The following is a 15,971-nucleotide window of genomic DNA, read 5'->3' as shown; positions in this document are numbered from 1 at the left end:
AATTCTCCAGCTTCACCTCTGGCTGAATTACGTACACTCCAGGCACAAAACATAATACAAAGAGAATGGCGCAGGAAATGAGCCTTGTGACTCAAGGAAAACATAGTAAAGCAGAGCCCAAAAGGCTCTTTAAAGTAGATCATACAATCGTGACTACAGAGCAATTCACATAAAGTGCACAGGAAGGAACTGCTTATCTACATTTTTCACCCCCAGTAGTATATATAATTATTTGTTATCTGCTGTATTTTATATGTTTACACTATTTTATAACCACAATTCTGGAGATATTCCCATCAAGTGTGATAGATTAAAACTTATTTTCCTTCTTCTAGGCATTCAGATTCAGGATGGCTGAGTAGAGAAAGAGACTCTGTCTCAAAACCTTGTCAAAAGGTGGTAGAATTGGTGAATTTTAGGGTTTGAAGAAATCTACAGTATTCAATGATTTCAGATGATGAAGAAACTAAAGCTCAGAAGAGTTATAAGCTCAATGTTACCAGATGAATTAGTGGCAAAGCCAGGAGGAGAACCCCAACCTGCTGACTCCCAACTCAGCATTTCCACACTACCACATCCATTTTCTGTAAACAAATGATGAAACAGGTATGGAGGATTCTGGGCTATTTGATTCAGCACGCTATGCTGTCTTTTAAAATGCGAAATCTCCTCTCATATTGGCTTACCACCCCCTCTCCAAAAGAAGTTACAACAAAATGAAGAGCAGCTACCATTTCTGCCAATCTGAAAGGAAGAGTAGATCCAAAAAGGGGCCAAGTGATACACTGGAATTAAACTGAATACAGCAGGACTGTGAGAGCAGCAAATGAGCAAACAGGGATGAGAAGATTCTGTTTAAGCCTCAATGCTACTGAGCAAGATGGCTCCATGATATAACTTGTTCTAGATATATGAAATCGGTGATTACCTCAACTTTTAACTTTTAAATTTTTATTAAAACATTATACAAGCCTTTTAAAAAACATATAGGCTAGATTTATAACAAAAAGCAATAGTCAGTGGGATATTGTGACCAGAATAACATTTTAAAATCATCATTCAGGGAATTCCCTGGCAGTCCAGTGGTTATTAGGACTCCACACTTTCACTGCCGAGGGCCTGGGTTCAAGCCCTGACTGGAGAACTAAGATCCCCCCTGCAAAAATAAAAAAATTAAAAAAAATAAAATCATCATTCAGACAGTGGAAAAGAGAACAGAGCTGGATCGGGGTAGAACATGAGAGGAAACAGGGATTGCAATTAGGAGGCTACTGGAGAAGTCTAAGAGAGAAATGAAGGTGGCTTAGACAAGAGCAGTAGTGGAGCAGATAGTCAAATAGTCAGATTTGGTTATTTCTGGGATGCAAGGATGGTTCAACATACACAAATCAATTAATACGATACACTGTGTTAACATAATGAAGAATAAAAATCACATGATCATCTCAATAGATGCAGAAAAAGCATTTGATAAACCCCAACACTCTTTCATGATTAAATAAAAAGCTCAACAAACTAGGAATAAATGGAAATTACCTCAGCATAACAAAAGCCATATAGAAAAAGCCCATAGCTAACATCATACTCAACAGTAAAAAACTGAAACTGGACACTAAGATCAGGAACAAGGCAAGGATGCCCACTCTCACCATTTCTACTTAACAGAGTACCAGAAAAGTCACAGCCAAAGCAATTAGGAAAGGAAAAATAAATAAATAAAAGGCATCCAAATCAGAAAGGAAGAAGTAAAACTGTTCCTGTTTGCAGACATGTTTTTATATATAGAAAACCCTAAAGACTCCACGAAAAAATCCCAAACTATTAGAACTAACAAATTCAGTAAAGTTGCAGGATACAAAATCAACGTACACTAATAAACGAACTATCTAAAAAGGAAATTAAGGGAAGAATCCCATTTACAACATAGCATCAGAAAGAATAAAACAATAAGGAACAAATTTAACTAAGGAAGTGAAAGACTTGTACACTGAAAACAATAAAACACTGACAAAAGAAATTAAAGACACAAACAAATGGAAAGATCATGTTCATGGATTGGAAGACTTAATATTGTTTAAATGTCCATACTACCCAAAGAGATCACAGACTCAGTGCAATCCTTATCTAAATCCCAATGGTATTTTTTATAGAAAGAGAAAAAACAATTCTAAACTTCATACTGAACCACAAAAGACACCAAATAGCCAAAACAATCTTGAAAAAGAATAAAGCTGGAGGTATCACACGTCCTGATTTCAAAATATATTATAAAGCTACAGTGATTAAAACAGTATATGGTAGTGACATAAAGGCAGGCATATAGATTAGTGGAATAGAACAGAGAGCTGAAAAATAAATCCACTGGGGATTCCCTGGTGGCGCAGTGGTTAAGAATCTGCCTGCCAATGCAGGGGACATAGGTTCGAGCCCTGGTCCGGGAAGATCCCACATGTCGCGGAGCAACTAAGCCCGTGCACCACAACTACTGAGCCTGCGTGCCACAACTTCTGAAGCCTGCACACCTAGAGCCCGTGCTCCACAGGAGAAGCCACCACGATAAGATGCCTGTGCACCGTAACGAAGAGTAGCCCCCGCTCGCTGCAACTAGAGAAAGCCCGCACGCAGCAACGAAGACCAAACACAGCCAAAAATAAAAATAAATAAATAAATTTATTAAAAAAAAAAAAAAAAGCACAGGCAACAAAAGCAAAAATAGACAAATGGGACTACATTCGGCCCTTTGTATCTGTGGGCTCTGCATCCTCAGATTCAACCAACTGTGGATGGAAAAAATTCAGGAAAAAAAAATCCCAGAAAGTCCCCAAAAGCAAAACTTGAATTTGCCATGCAGGCAACTATTTAGATAGCATTTATATTGCATTAGGTAATATAAGTAATCTAGAGATGATTTAAAGTATACGGGAGAATGTGTGTAGGTTATATGCAAATGCTATACCATTTTATATAAGAGACTTGAGCACTGCGGATTTTGGTATCTGTTGGGCACCTGGAACAAATTCCCCACAGATACTGAGGGATGACTGTATACTAGACTAAAAAACTTCTGCACAGCAAACAATCAACAGAGGAAAAAGGAAACCTACAGAATGAGAGAAAAATATTTGCAAACCATATATCTGATAAGGCGTTAACTTCCTAAATACATAAGGAATTCCTACAATTCAATAGCAAAAAAACCAATAGCCCAACTTAAAATGGGCAAAGGACTTGCATAGACATTTCTCTAAAGAAGACATACAAATTGTCAACAGTATATGAAAAAATGCTCAATATCAACCAATCATCAGGAAAACGCAAACTAAAATCACAATAAACTATCACCACATACTGTTAGGATGGCTATTATAAAAATAAAAAAAAAAAAAAAGACAAGTGTTGGAGAGGATGTGGAGAAACTGGAACCCTTATACACTGTTGGTGGGAATGCAACGGTACAGCCATTATGGAAAACGGTGTGCAGGTTCCTCAAAAAAAATTAAAAATAGAACTACCATATGATACAGCAATCCCACTTCTGGATATTTTTCCAAAATAACTGAAGTTGGGATTTCAAAGAGATATAAGATATGTTCAATGCACCGCTATTCACAACAGCCAAGATGTGGAAACAACCTAATGGGTTAATGAACTTTAAAAAGGTGATATAGGGACTTTCCTGGTGGTCTAGTGGTTAAGACTCTGCGCTTCCAGCACAGGGCTGGTCGGGAAACTAGGATCCCACATGCTGTGCAGCATGGCCAAAATAATTAATATAAATAAATTAAAAGGTGATAGATAGATATATATATATACACACAATGGGGTATTATTCAACCTTAAAAAAGAAGGAAACCCTATAATATGCAACAATATAGATGAACCTTGAAGACATTATGCGAGGTGTGAAATAAGCCAGTCACAGAAGCACAAATAGCACGATTCCACCCACATGAGGTATCAAGATCGTCAAACTCATAGAATAGAATGGTGGTTACCAGGGACTAGGGGGGAAGGTTAAAGAGGACCAGGCTAATCGACGGGTATAAAATTTCAGTTTTGTATGCAAGATGAATAAGTTCTAAAGATCTGCTGTACAACATTGTGCATAGATATTATTATTGTATTGTACACTTAAAAATCTGTTAAGAGGGTACATCTCATTTTAAGTGTTCTTACCATTATAATTTTTAAAAAGTTTTTTAAAGAAAAGAAATAGTCATAATTGGGATATATTTTAAACCTTGGGTTAGAATCACATGAATGTATACCCTAAAGCAGTATTTTTCATATTGCAATTTGTAATACACTGGTCATGAAATCAATTTAATAGACCAAGGTCAGCATTTGAACTAAATAAAATAGAAACTATCAGAATGTAGTAAGGGTATTATTTCATGAAACTTTTGTTTCAGATATCTATGTACTTATTGTATAACTGGGTTCTAATATAAAATATGTCTCCAATTATGAGTCACAGTCCAAAAAAATTTGTGAAACTTTCCGTAGGAAGTTGAGAGTACTTACCTTCCCTAAAATTTTTTTCAAAGTTCCACATTAGGTTCAAATGAAACAAGCTACAACAAGTTCAAATACATACCTAATATAATCTCATTGATCTGCCAAAAAAAATACATCATTTGGTCTTTTTAAAAAGAAAGAAAGAAAGAACAGCACAGGCAATATTCAAGCATCACTGGAATGCCAAGCACAAATTATGTTATTTCTACTAACCATGGAGATATACAGATTACTAAAGGAATATAATGCCAATTTTCTTTAACCACTAAACCATTCTAACCATTCAACTACTCCTAATTTTAGGGATGAAACACCACCAATGCACATTCATAATGGCACTGCTTTCAGAATTTTCAGGAAAAAATCTTACTCTCCCAAATAAGAAAATATGCTTACTTCTCCTTGAAGAATTCAGAGGTTATATACTACAGCTCTGAAAGATTCTTTCATAAAATTTCCTGCCTTAAGCAATAACCTTTTATTAAATAACTGAGATTAAATACAACATTATCTACCAATTTCGTCAAGTCTTTAGGTTCAATTAGCTGAGTCTCTCAACAGCAACACTATTGCCATTTTGGGTGGGTAATTCTTTGTTTTGGACTGTTATCTTGATCCCTGCCCACCAAATGGGAGTGGCATATCTCCTCCCTCCCCTAACAGTCACTGTAACAACCAAAAACGCCTCCATACTTTTTTTTTTTTTTTTTTTACATGGTGTCTGTGGGCTGAGTCCGCAACCAGTTCGGGGCGGCAGATTGCTTTTTTTTTTTTTTTTTAATTTATTTATTTTTGGCTGTGTTGGGTCTTCGTTTCTGTGCGAGGGCTTTCTCTAGTTGCGGCAAGCAGGGGCCACTCTTCATCGCGGTGTGCGGGCCTCTCACTATCGCGGCCTCTCTCGTTGCGGGGCACAGGCTCCAGACGCACAGGCTCAGTAGTTGTGGCTCACGGGCCTAGTTGCTCTGCGGCATGTGGGATCTTCCCAGACCAGGGCTCGAACCCGTGTCCCCTGCCCTGGCAGGCAGATTCTCAACCACTGCACCACCAGGGAAGCCCCATACTTTTCCAAATACCCTCTGGAGATATGGTACCTCTCCGATTGAGAACCACTGAAAAATGTAGATGATTCTCCTTAGTTCAACTGATTGCCACATAATAAATTGTGGCCTCCAACTCAGGGCAGAAATGTCAGGCAGCTATCAGTTCCTGGAATTTAACCGTTTCCAAGGAAGCATTAAGATCACGCAGTCTGAAGTAGAAAGAATATTTACCACCTTTTTCCTAGCACTAGGCAGTTCCTGGCTGCTATTTTCGAAGCGGGATACAGCAAATGTAGACATTTAAGGGGAAAAAAAAAAAGGTTAACATATGGATTCTAAGTTAAAAGTGAATCTACATTTCCCCCAAGTTTCATGAAGAAAGGATGGGACAGAGAGAATTACAGAAAAAATGTCTAAGATTATTTCCTTGAACAAAGTCTCCAGGTACATTTACATATTTATATATACATGTGCAGTGCACAAACTTAAGGGAAAAGTCAATGAGTAATATGTAACAAGTCTTACCAGATTGAGAAGACTATATAACACTTACTAAACACATGTGACCAGAAACAGTGCCAAATGCTTATTTAACACCTGCAGCAAGCTTATAAGAGGAGAAACTGAGGGACTTCCCTGGTGGCGCAGTGGTTAAGAACCCACCTGCCAATGCAGGGGACACAGGTCGGAGCCCTGGTCTGGGAAGATCCCACATGCTGTGGAGCAACTAAGCCCATGCGCCACAACTACTGAGCCTGAGCTCTAGAACCCGCGTGCCACAACTGCTGAGCCCGCGTGCCACACTACTGAAGCCCACGCGCCTAGAGCCCATGCTCCACGACAAGAGAAGCCACTGCAATGAGAAGCCCATGCACCGCAACGAAGAGTAGTCCCTGCTCACTGCAACTAGAGAAAGCCTGCACGCAGCAACGAAGACCCAACGCAGCCAAAAATAAAATAACATAAAATAAATAAGTTTGTAAAAAAAAAAGAGATCATCTAGTGACTAAGTGGCTGAGCCAGGAGTCACACCCAGATCAACTCCAGAGCCCTCACCAAGACTTACATTGTTTCAAGGCACAAATAAGAACACAGGAGGAGGGGACTTTAAGAGCAGGAAAGAACTTATCTGAAAACTATGAAAAATGTTAATACACTAAAGTTAACTATGAAAAGGTTATCAGCAAAAATTCCTGTGACCCAAGAAAAATTCGATTTTCATCCCAAGGCTCTTAAGCAATCATATTTAAACTCTGCACTTAAAAGTTCACATTACAAAGAAGCTCAAATTAAATGAACTCTGAACTCCATTTTGTACGTGCTGCCTTGCACATAATACTCAATTTTTAAACTGTTAGCCTGTTTAATTGTTCCTTAAGAGGCATTTCTATTTTAACAACCACATGGTACTTCATTACTTCAAGAGATATCAAAAGGGGCTTCCCTGGAGGCGCAGTGGTTAAGAATCTGCCTGCCAATGCAGGGGACACGGGTTTGAGCCCCGGTCCGGGAAGATCCCACATGCCGCAGAGCAACTAAGCCCGTGTGCCACAACTACTGAGCCTGCGCTCTAGAGTCCATGAGCCACAGCTACTGAAGCCCATGCGCCTAGACCCCGTGCTCTGCAACAAGAAAGCCACCGCAATGAGAATACCGCGCACCGCAACGAAGAGTAGTTGCTCACAGCAACTAGAGAAAGCCCGTGTGCAGCAACGAAGACCCAATGCAGCCAAAAATTTATAAATAAATAAATTTAATAAAAAGAAAAAGATATCAAAAGGAAATAACTATTATTACCCTAACTGATTATATTTTACAAAGGGGAAAAGGCAACTTTACAATGGATAAATATGGCACATAGAAACTTAACCAAAAGTGAGATTTAACATCACTGATACTGAAACTAACATCATGAGCCTCCTGATGTGAAGCACTAAGACAAAACATCCTACACACAATATTTACCCTGAAGTTATTCAAGAGGAAACAGATAAGTTCAAACTGAGGGATATTCTGCAAAATAACTGGTTTCCCAAAATGTCAATGTCATGAAAGACACCGCTCCCTTCCTAAAACAGGGCTAAGGAACTATTTTAGGTTAAAAGACATGACACCGAAATGCAATGTATTTCCTGACTGAATTCTGGATTTCAAAGTTTTTAAAGTAAGCTATAAAGGACATTATTAGAACAACTAAGGAAATATGTACAATGTGGACTACATGTTAGATAATGATAATATGTCAATACTGTCATTCCTGAGTGTGACAACTGTACCGTGGTTATATGAGAGAAATGTCCTTATTCTTTAGAAATGAATGCTGAAATATTTAGTAGTAAAGTAACCCTTAAATGCTTCAACAATATATAAATGTGTGCATGTCTGTAGAGAGAAAGAGAGAGAACACAAAACTGTGGCAAAACATTCACAATTGGTGAATATGTACTATTCTTGACGATCACTGTACTACTCTTACCAAAATAAAAGGTTGAGGTGGAAAATAATTCAAGACACAAAGCTCAGGCTTCCCTGGTGGCACAGTGGTTAAGAATCCGCCTGGGCTTCCCTGGTGGCGCAGTGGCTGAGAATCTGCCTGCTAATGCAGGGGACACGGGTTCGAGCCCTGGTCTGGGAGGATCCCACATGCCGCGGAGCAACTGGGCCCGGGAGCCACAGCTACTGAGCCTGCGCATCTGGAGCCTGTGCTCCGCAAAAAGAGAGGCCACGACGGTGAGAGGCCCGCGCACCGCGATGAAGAGTGGCCCCCGCTTGCCGCAACTGGAGAAAGCCCTCGCACAGAAGCGAAGCCCCAACACAGCCATAAATAAATAAATAAATAATTTAAAAAAAAAAAAAAAAAAAGAATCCGCCTGCCAATGCAGGGGACACGGGTTCGAGCCCTGGTCTGGGAAGATCCCACATGCCACAGAGCAACTAGGCCTGTGAGCCACAACTACTGAGCCTGCGCGTATGGAGCCTGTGCCCCGCAACAAGAGAGGCCGTGACAATGAAAGGCCCGCGCACCGCGATGAAGAGTGGCCCCTGCTTGCCGCAACTAGAGAAAGCCCTCGCACAGAAACGAAGACCCAACACAGCCAAAATAAATAAATAAATTAATTAAAAAAATAAAAAAGTTTAAAAAAGACACAAAGCTCAGGAATCTTAATGTAAACATTACCTAAAGAATTAAGACAGAATAACAGAACCATTCTCTATGGAAGAAGAAAGGAAAGAGAAATGAATCAAGAAGCAGAAGTCAGGGAGTAAGACAGGAATTCAGGCCACTGTGACTCAAACCCCTATCTTCCTTTCTTTATAACCCCAAGCACAAACATAGTATTGGCAGGAACCTCAACACAACCATTTCTAAAGTAAAGGCCCAGCGTGCAGAAACAGTGAGTGTTCACTCACCCACCAATATTTACTAAATATATGTGTGTGTCAGACTCCATGGCAGCAACACACAATAAAAATAAGAGCACAGATTCTGGAATCAGAGTGCACAGGTTTGAATCCCAGCTCTACCAAACCCCAGCTCCACTATTTGCTATTTGTGTAACTTTTAGCAAATTACTCAATCTCTTAGTGCTTTGATATCCTCATTTTTAAAGGGAAGATAATAACAGTACTTACTTCAAAGGGCCGTTTTGAAGATTAAGTGACAAAATATATGTAAAATGCTAGAGTACTGCCTGGCATATATTAAACAACCCAGTAGATACTAGCTACTTTTTTTTGTTTTTATTAGGCACTGGAGACACAAAGTCAAAGAAGATATGGTTCCTTCCCGCAGAGATTTGCGGTCTACCTGGGGAAACAAACAGAAGAATCAATGTCCAAGGACATGTAAATCACTGAAGTTGGAACACACCCTCACACCATACACAAAAATAAACTCAAAATGGCTTAAAAACTTAAATATAAGACATGACATCATAAAACCCCTAGAAGAGAACATAGGCAAAACATTCTCTAATATAAACCTTACTAATGTTTTCTTAGGTCAGTCTCCCAAGGCAATAGAAATAAAAGCAGAAATAAACAAATGGGACCTAATCAAACTTACAAGCTTTTGCACAGCAAAGTAAACCATAAATAAAATGAAAAGACGACCTATGGACTGGGAGAAAATATTTTCAAATGATGCTACCAACCAGGGCTTAATTTCCAAAATATACAAACAGCTCATACAATTCAATGACAAAAAAACAAACAACCCAATCAAAAAAAGGGCAGAAGATCTAAAAAGACATTTCTCCAAAGAACACATACATATGGCAAACAGGCATATGAAAAGATGCTCAACATCGCTAATTATTAGAGAAGTGCAAATCAAAACTACAATGAGTACCACCTCACACCGGCCAAAATGACCATCATTAAAAAGTCTACAAATGACAAATGGTAGAGAGGGTGCAGAGAAAAGGGAACCCTCCTACACTCTTGGTGGGAATGTAAACTGGTGCAGCCACTATGGAAAACAGTATGAAGATTCCTTAAAAAACTAAAAATAGAGTTACCCATTGATCCAGCAATCCCACTGTTGGGCATATACCCAGAGAAAACTCTAATTAGAAAAGATACATGCACCTCAACGTTCACAGCAGCACTATTTACAGTAGCCAAGACATGGAAGCAACGTAAATGTCCATCGAAAGATGAATGGATAAATAAGATGTGGCATATATACACAACGGAATAAAACTCGTCCATAAACAATAATGAAATAATGCCATTTGCAGCAACATGGATGAACCTAGAGATTATCATACTAACTGATGTAAGTCAGAAAGAGAAAGATAAATACCATATGTGGTATTCACTTATATGTGGAATCTAAAATATGACACGAAATGAACTTATTTACGAAAGAAAAACAGACTCACAGACACGGAAAACAAACTTGTGGCTACCAAAGGGGAAAGGAGGTGGGGGAGGGATAAATTAAGAGTTTAGGATTAGCAGATACAAACTACTATACATTAAATAGATAAACAAGGTCCTACTATATAGCACAATGAACTATATTCAATATCCTGTAATAAACCATAATGGAAAAGAAAAAAAAATTTCTGTAAAGAATAAATCCACGGGACTTCCCTGGTGGTGCAGTGGTTAAGATTCCGCTTGCCAATGCAGGGGACACAGGTTCGAGCCCTGGTCCGGGAAGATCTCACGTACTGCAGAGCAACTAAGCCCGCGAACCACAACTACTGTGCCCTCATGCCACAACTACTGAAGCCCGCGCGCCTAGAGCCCATGCTCCACAACAAGAGAAGCCACCGCAACGAGAAGCCCGTGCACTGCAACGAAGAGTAGCCCCCACTCGCCACAACTAGAGAAAGGGCGCGTGCAGCAACGAAGACCCAACACAGCCAAAAATAAATAAATAAAATTAATTAATTAATTTTAAAAAGTAAAATATTTTTAAAAAGAATAAATCCAATGCTATATTTGCATAATTTAAAAAAAAGATTCAATGTCCAGAGAACAGTGTGGTAAGCATTATGTAAAAGTATGCACTTACAGTAAAGGTACTATAAGAGCAGAGAGAAAGGGTGTTTAATAAAACAAAAGATAATAAAAAGTTTACCACAAATGGGACCAGAGCTGACTTCTGAAGAATAAGTAGTTATTTCCCATGGAAAGAGAGTGATTAACCATTCTAGAAGCTTTAAAATCTTAATGGGAAAAAGTCTGACATCAGTTGAGGTTAGGCTAACAAGAATGAAAAGTATGGCAAGAAAAAAAAGGAAGGCAGGAGCCAGATCATAAATGGCCTGTGTGTTAAGCTGAGTTTGAACTTTATCCTGAAAGCAATACACAGTCACACAAGACACAGAAGTAGAGAAGTGATGTGCTTAAATCTCCATGTCAGAAAGATCACTTGGATAGTAAAGTGGAGGGCAAATTAAAGAGGTGGCAAGTCGAGAGGCAGGGAGACTGGTTAGAAGTCTACTGCAGTAATACAGAGGGATAAAAAAACATAGGCTTCAACCTTTAAGTACACAGCCAAGAAATATGAAAACATGCATTCACACAAAAACTTGTGCACAAATGGCCGTAGCAGCATTAGTCATAATAGCCGAAGAGTAGAAACAACCCAAATGTCCATCCACTAATACTTATTTTTAAAATGTGGTATATCCATACAACGGAATATTATTCATTCATAAAAAGGAATGAAGTACTGATATATGCTACAATACAGATGACCCCTGAAAACATTATGCTAAGTCAAAGAAGCCAGTAACAAAATAGCACACATTTTATGACCGCATTTATATGAACTGTCCAGAATAGGCAATCTATCGAATTACAAAGTAGGTTAGGGGTTATATTACAGCTGGGGGAGAAGGCAGAGGCTGAGAGGAGGGAGGGAATAGGGAATGACTGCTAATACCTATGGGGTTTCTTCGAGGGATGATGAAAATGTTCTAAAACTGTGGTGATGGTTGTACAACTCTATGAATATACTAAAACTACAAAATTGTATATTTTACTTGGGCGACTTGTATGGTATCTGAATTATATCCCAGTAAAGTTGTTTTTTTTTTTTTTAAATAGGCCTAAACTGAGGTGGTAACAGGAGGGGTCTAAGTTATTTCCCAGGTCTCTAACACGAGTAATATGAATGAAGAAATGATTTATGTTGCACTCACCAGATACAGGAGATAAACAGGTGCAGGAGGTGGTGGAGGTGGGGAGAGGTAGATAAGTTTGGACATGTTAAGTTTAAGACACCTATGGAACGAACACCCATGTGGAGATGCCCAGGAGGCAGCTGGATCAATAGGTCTAGCACTTGTTAAAGGTCTGGGGTGAAGGAATTACTTAGAAATCAACAGCAAATAAGCAGTGACTAAAACCAGAGGTTTTGATGCAGAGATCCTCAAAGAATGTAGAGAGTGATGAGAGCTAAAGTCTACAACCAAGACTAGAGAGACCCAGGGGGTATCAACAACGGAGAGCTAAGCAGGGAACAAGAAGCTTACCAAAGATGCTGAGAAGCAGCAGCCAAAGAGGAAGGAGGAAAGAATACGATCTTCTGCGGACAGACAGCCTTGAGAAAATAAAATCCTTAACAGTGCCAAATGCCTCAGAGGAGTCCTGCCCCTAGCAATGCCTGGCACACCGAAGGTGCTCAATAAATACCTGATGAACCAATTAATGTAAAGAAAGAAGTATTCACTGATTTGGCATATGGAAAAAATAGTGACTGGTGACTTCAGTGAGACCACAGGGTACCTAAATGCAAATTCATAAAGGGTGCCTTCTTTGGGTGGGCACACAGATTGATAAGCAGGGCTCAGGCTGGACTTCAGCCCCCCCACACACATACACACACCCTCAGGCTGGCAGTCATGTGCAGTGAACAACTCAGTGGATTAAGAAGTAGAAAGAGATGTGGAAGTGATAAACAGCAAGTAAAGACTCTACTCCTTCACAACCTGTCTGAGAAGGGAAATACAGAAGCCTCTGTTACCAGGAAATTTGTCCAATTTTAAAACCTACCAGTAAACTACACCATATACTCTCATCCCCTAAATTTGAATTTGGGAAGAAGGTTTATCCAACCTTTAAAGCACATGTTTTATTTATAACCTATTTAGTCACTTTAACGAAAATGTTAAAGCTTCCATTACCAAAAATAAATTAAAACATAACCTAGATATACACATGAACAATAAAACAAAAACTAAATTCTACTGAAAACAAAGGACAAAGGCAGCAGCTACAGAACTCCCATAGGCAAAAATAAAGTCATTAAAAAACCAAGTGTGGTAGCTTTAAAATATACCCACAAATTCTTTAATACTCCTCCGTGCAAAAGGTGGAAACTACTACCTCCCTCGAGTGTGGGCTGTACTTGGTGACTCTCTTCTAATGAACAGAATGTAACAGAAGTGACAATACGTGACTTCTGACATGAAATCATAAAAGGTACTGTGGCTTCCTCCTTACTCTCTCAGCTTAGTCGCTCTAGAGGTAAGCCAGCTGCCATACTGTGACAAAACTCAAGCAGTCCTCTGGAGAAGTCCATCTGTTAAGGAACTGAGGCCTCCTGCCAACAGCCATGTGAGTGAGCCACCTTGGAAGTGGATCCACTGGCCCCAGTCAAGCCTTCAGATGACCACAGCCCCAGCAGACATTATGAGTGCAACCTCATGAGCCAGAATCACTCACTTAAAATGCTCCCAGATTCTTGAGCCACAGAAACTGTGTACAATAACATTTATTGTTGTTTCAAGCTGCTGAAACTGAGTTTTAGGATAATTTATTATGTTGAAATACAGTCATCCCTCAGTATTCGCAAGGAATTGGTTCCAGAACCTGCCAGAGATACCAAAATCTGCGGATGTTCAAGTCCCATAGTCAGCCCTCTTTACCTGTGGTCCCACGTCCGAGGATTCAACCAACCACAGATGGTGCAGTAGTATACGTATTTTATTTATTTATTTATTTATTTAATTTGTTTATTTTTGGCTGCATTGGGTCTTCATTGCTGCGTGCAGGCTTCCTCTAGTTGCGGAGACCGGGAGCTACTCTTCGTTGCAGTGTGCGGGCTTCTCGTTGCAGTGGCTTCTCTTGTTGCGGAGCACGGGCTCTAGGTGTGCAGGCTTCAGTAGTTGTGGCACACAGGCTCAGTAGTTGTGGCACACGGGCTTAGCTGCTCTGTGGCATGTGGTGTCTTCCCGGACCAGGGATCGAACCTGTGTCCCCTGCATTGGCAGGCAGATTCTTAACCATTGCGCCACTAGGGAAGTCCCAGTATATGTATTTATTGAAAAAAATCTGCGTATAAGTGAAGCCATGCAGTTCAAACCCATGTTGTTCAAGGGTCAACTGCAGATAACCAATACGCTGATAAAATTTTTAAAAGCTCAGGAGTACCAGAATATTCATTTACCTTATTTTATCTACTAAGCATCTGAACACTCCTGTACCAAGCAGAATTCTACAAAGAGGCAAATACCTAATCTATATATACAATGAGAAATAACCAGATACATGATTTCCTTTAAAAATAAATAAATAACAAGTGAAGTAAACAGGAAACCAAGAATAATGCAAGAGCTTTTACTGAGAGACCTAAGGCTTTTGTGGGGAGGGGAGGGGAATAACTCTGAATAAAAGTTAAAGCCCTTCTTTTTAAAAAAGATTACACTTTTTTAAAAGAGGTGAGAGAATGGACTTAAAATGACAAAAGGATGATATGCTTGATGTACAATGAGAAACTAATATAAAAATAAAAGGGGGACTAACACACCATTGTAAAGCAATTATACTCCAATAAAGATGTCAAAAAAATTCTAAAAATAAAAACAAAATAAAAGGGGGAAGAAGACATGCGATAGAATGCTGGGAAACTTTATAGGAAGGAGATTAAATTTGATGCACAACAACAGAATTTGTGGATGACTTTAGAGGAAGTTAAAAAATGGTGTTTACAAGAGATCTTTTTGGGGTCCTGGAAAAGTAACACTGCCATGTGATAATGATTACACAACTCTACAAATCTGATAAAAATCACTGAGTCATACACCTCAAAAAGGCAAATTTTGCAGTATATGAATTATGCCTCAATAAAGCTGTTTTCTTTTTTTAAGTGGTATTTGTTCGCTAAAGCAAGGAGGGAAAATTATATTATTAGAGTTCCTCTGACTAAAGAAAGGAAGTAGCCAAGAGGAAAAGTACAGTAATTCATTCGACAGACAAGAAAATAAAAAGGATATTTTTCATAGGTTAAGAAATATTAATGTTTTCATTTCAGCCCAATAAAGGACAGTATTGTGTCTCTGGGTAACTCTCTATAAAACCTGGCTAGGACCACAAAATCTTACTATCTTAAGGGTAGAAAGACAATGGATTTGGAACCCTTAAATGTGGAATAAGGAGAAGGAACACTTTGACTTAATTTCCTATCCCCTAGAAGAGAGTAACAATTTATTCTGATCTCACATTATTGCATGTGCCTGAGATACAGAGATGGTACCTCCTATGAGAAGAATTTTAAGAAATTTAAAAGCAGAAAATCAAATATATAATTGTTTTTAAAAATGTATGTTGGGCTTCCCTGGTGGCGCAGTGGTTGAGAGTCTGCCTGCCAATGCGGGGGACACGGGTTCGGGCCCCGGTCTGGGAGGATCCCACATGCCGCGGAGCAACTGGGCCCGTGAGCCACAACTACTGAGCCCTGTGCGTCTGGAGCCTGTGCTCTGCAACGAGAGGGGCCGCGATGGTGAGAGGCCTGCGCACTGCGATGAAGGGTGGCCCCCGCTTGCCACGGCTGGAGAAGGCCCTCGCACGGGAGCGAAGACCCAACACAGCCATAAATTAAAAAAAAAAAAAAAAAAATAGACCCAAAAAGTTAAAAAAATTAAAAACAAAACAAAGAAACACTCCAGGTTA

General features: G+C 39.4%; 1 protein-coding gene across 3 annotated transcripts in view; it reads right to left on the bottom strand.

Moving 5' to 3' along the window:
- MRTFA (myocardin related transcription factor A) overlaps positions 1 to 15,971 on the bottom strand; it is a 201,982-nt gene that overhangs the window by 151,273 nt on the left and 34,738 nt on the right. The gene's annotated exons all lie outside the window — the stretch shown is intronic.

Source organism: Balaenoptera physalus, assembly GCF_965194825.1.
Source record: "Balaenoptera physalus genome assembly, chromosome: 13".
Classification (NCBI taxonomy): domain Eukaryota; kingdom Metazoa; phylum Chordata; class Mammalia; order Artiodactyla; family Balaenopteridae; genus Balaenoptera; species Balaenoptera physalus.
Note: the sequence above shows the minus strand (reverse complement) of the source record. Positions and strands in the feature narration are given on the sequence as shown.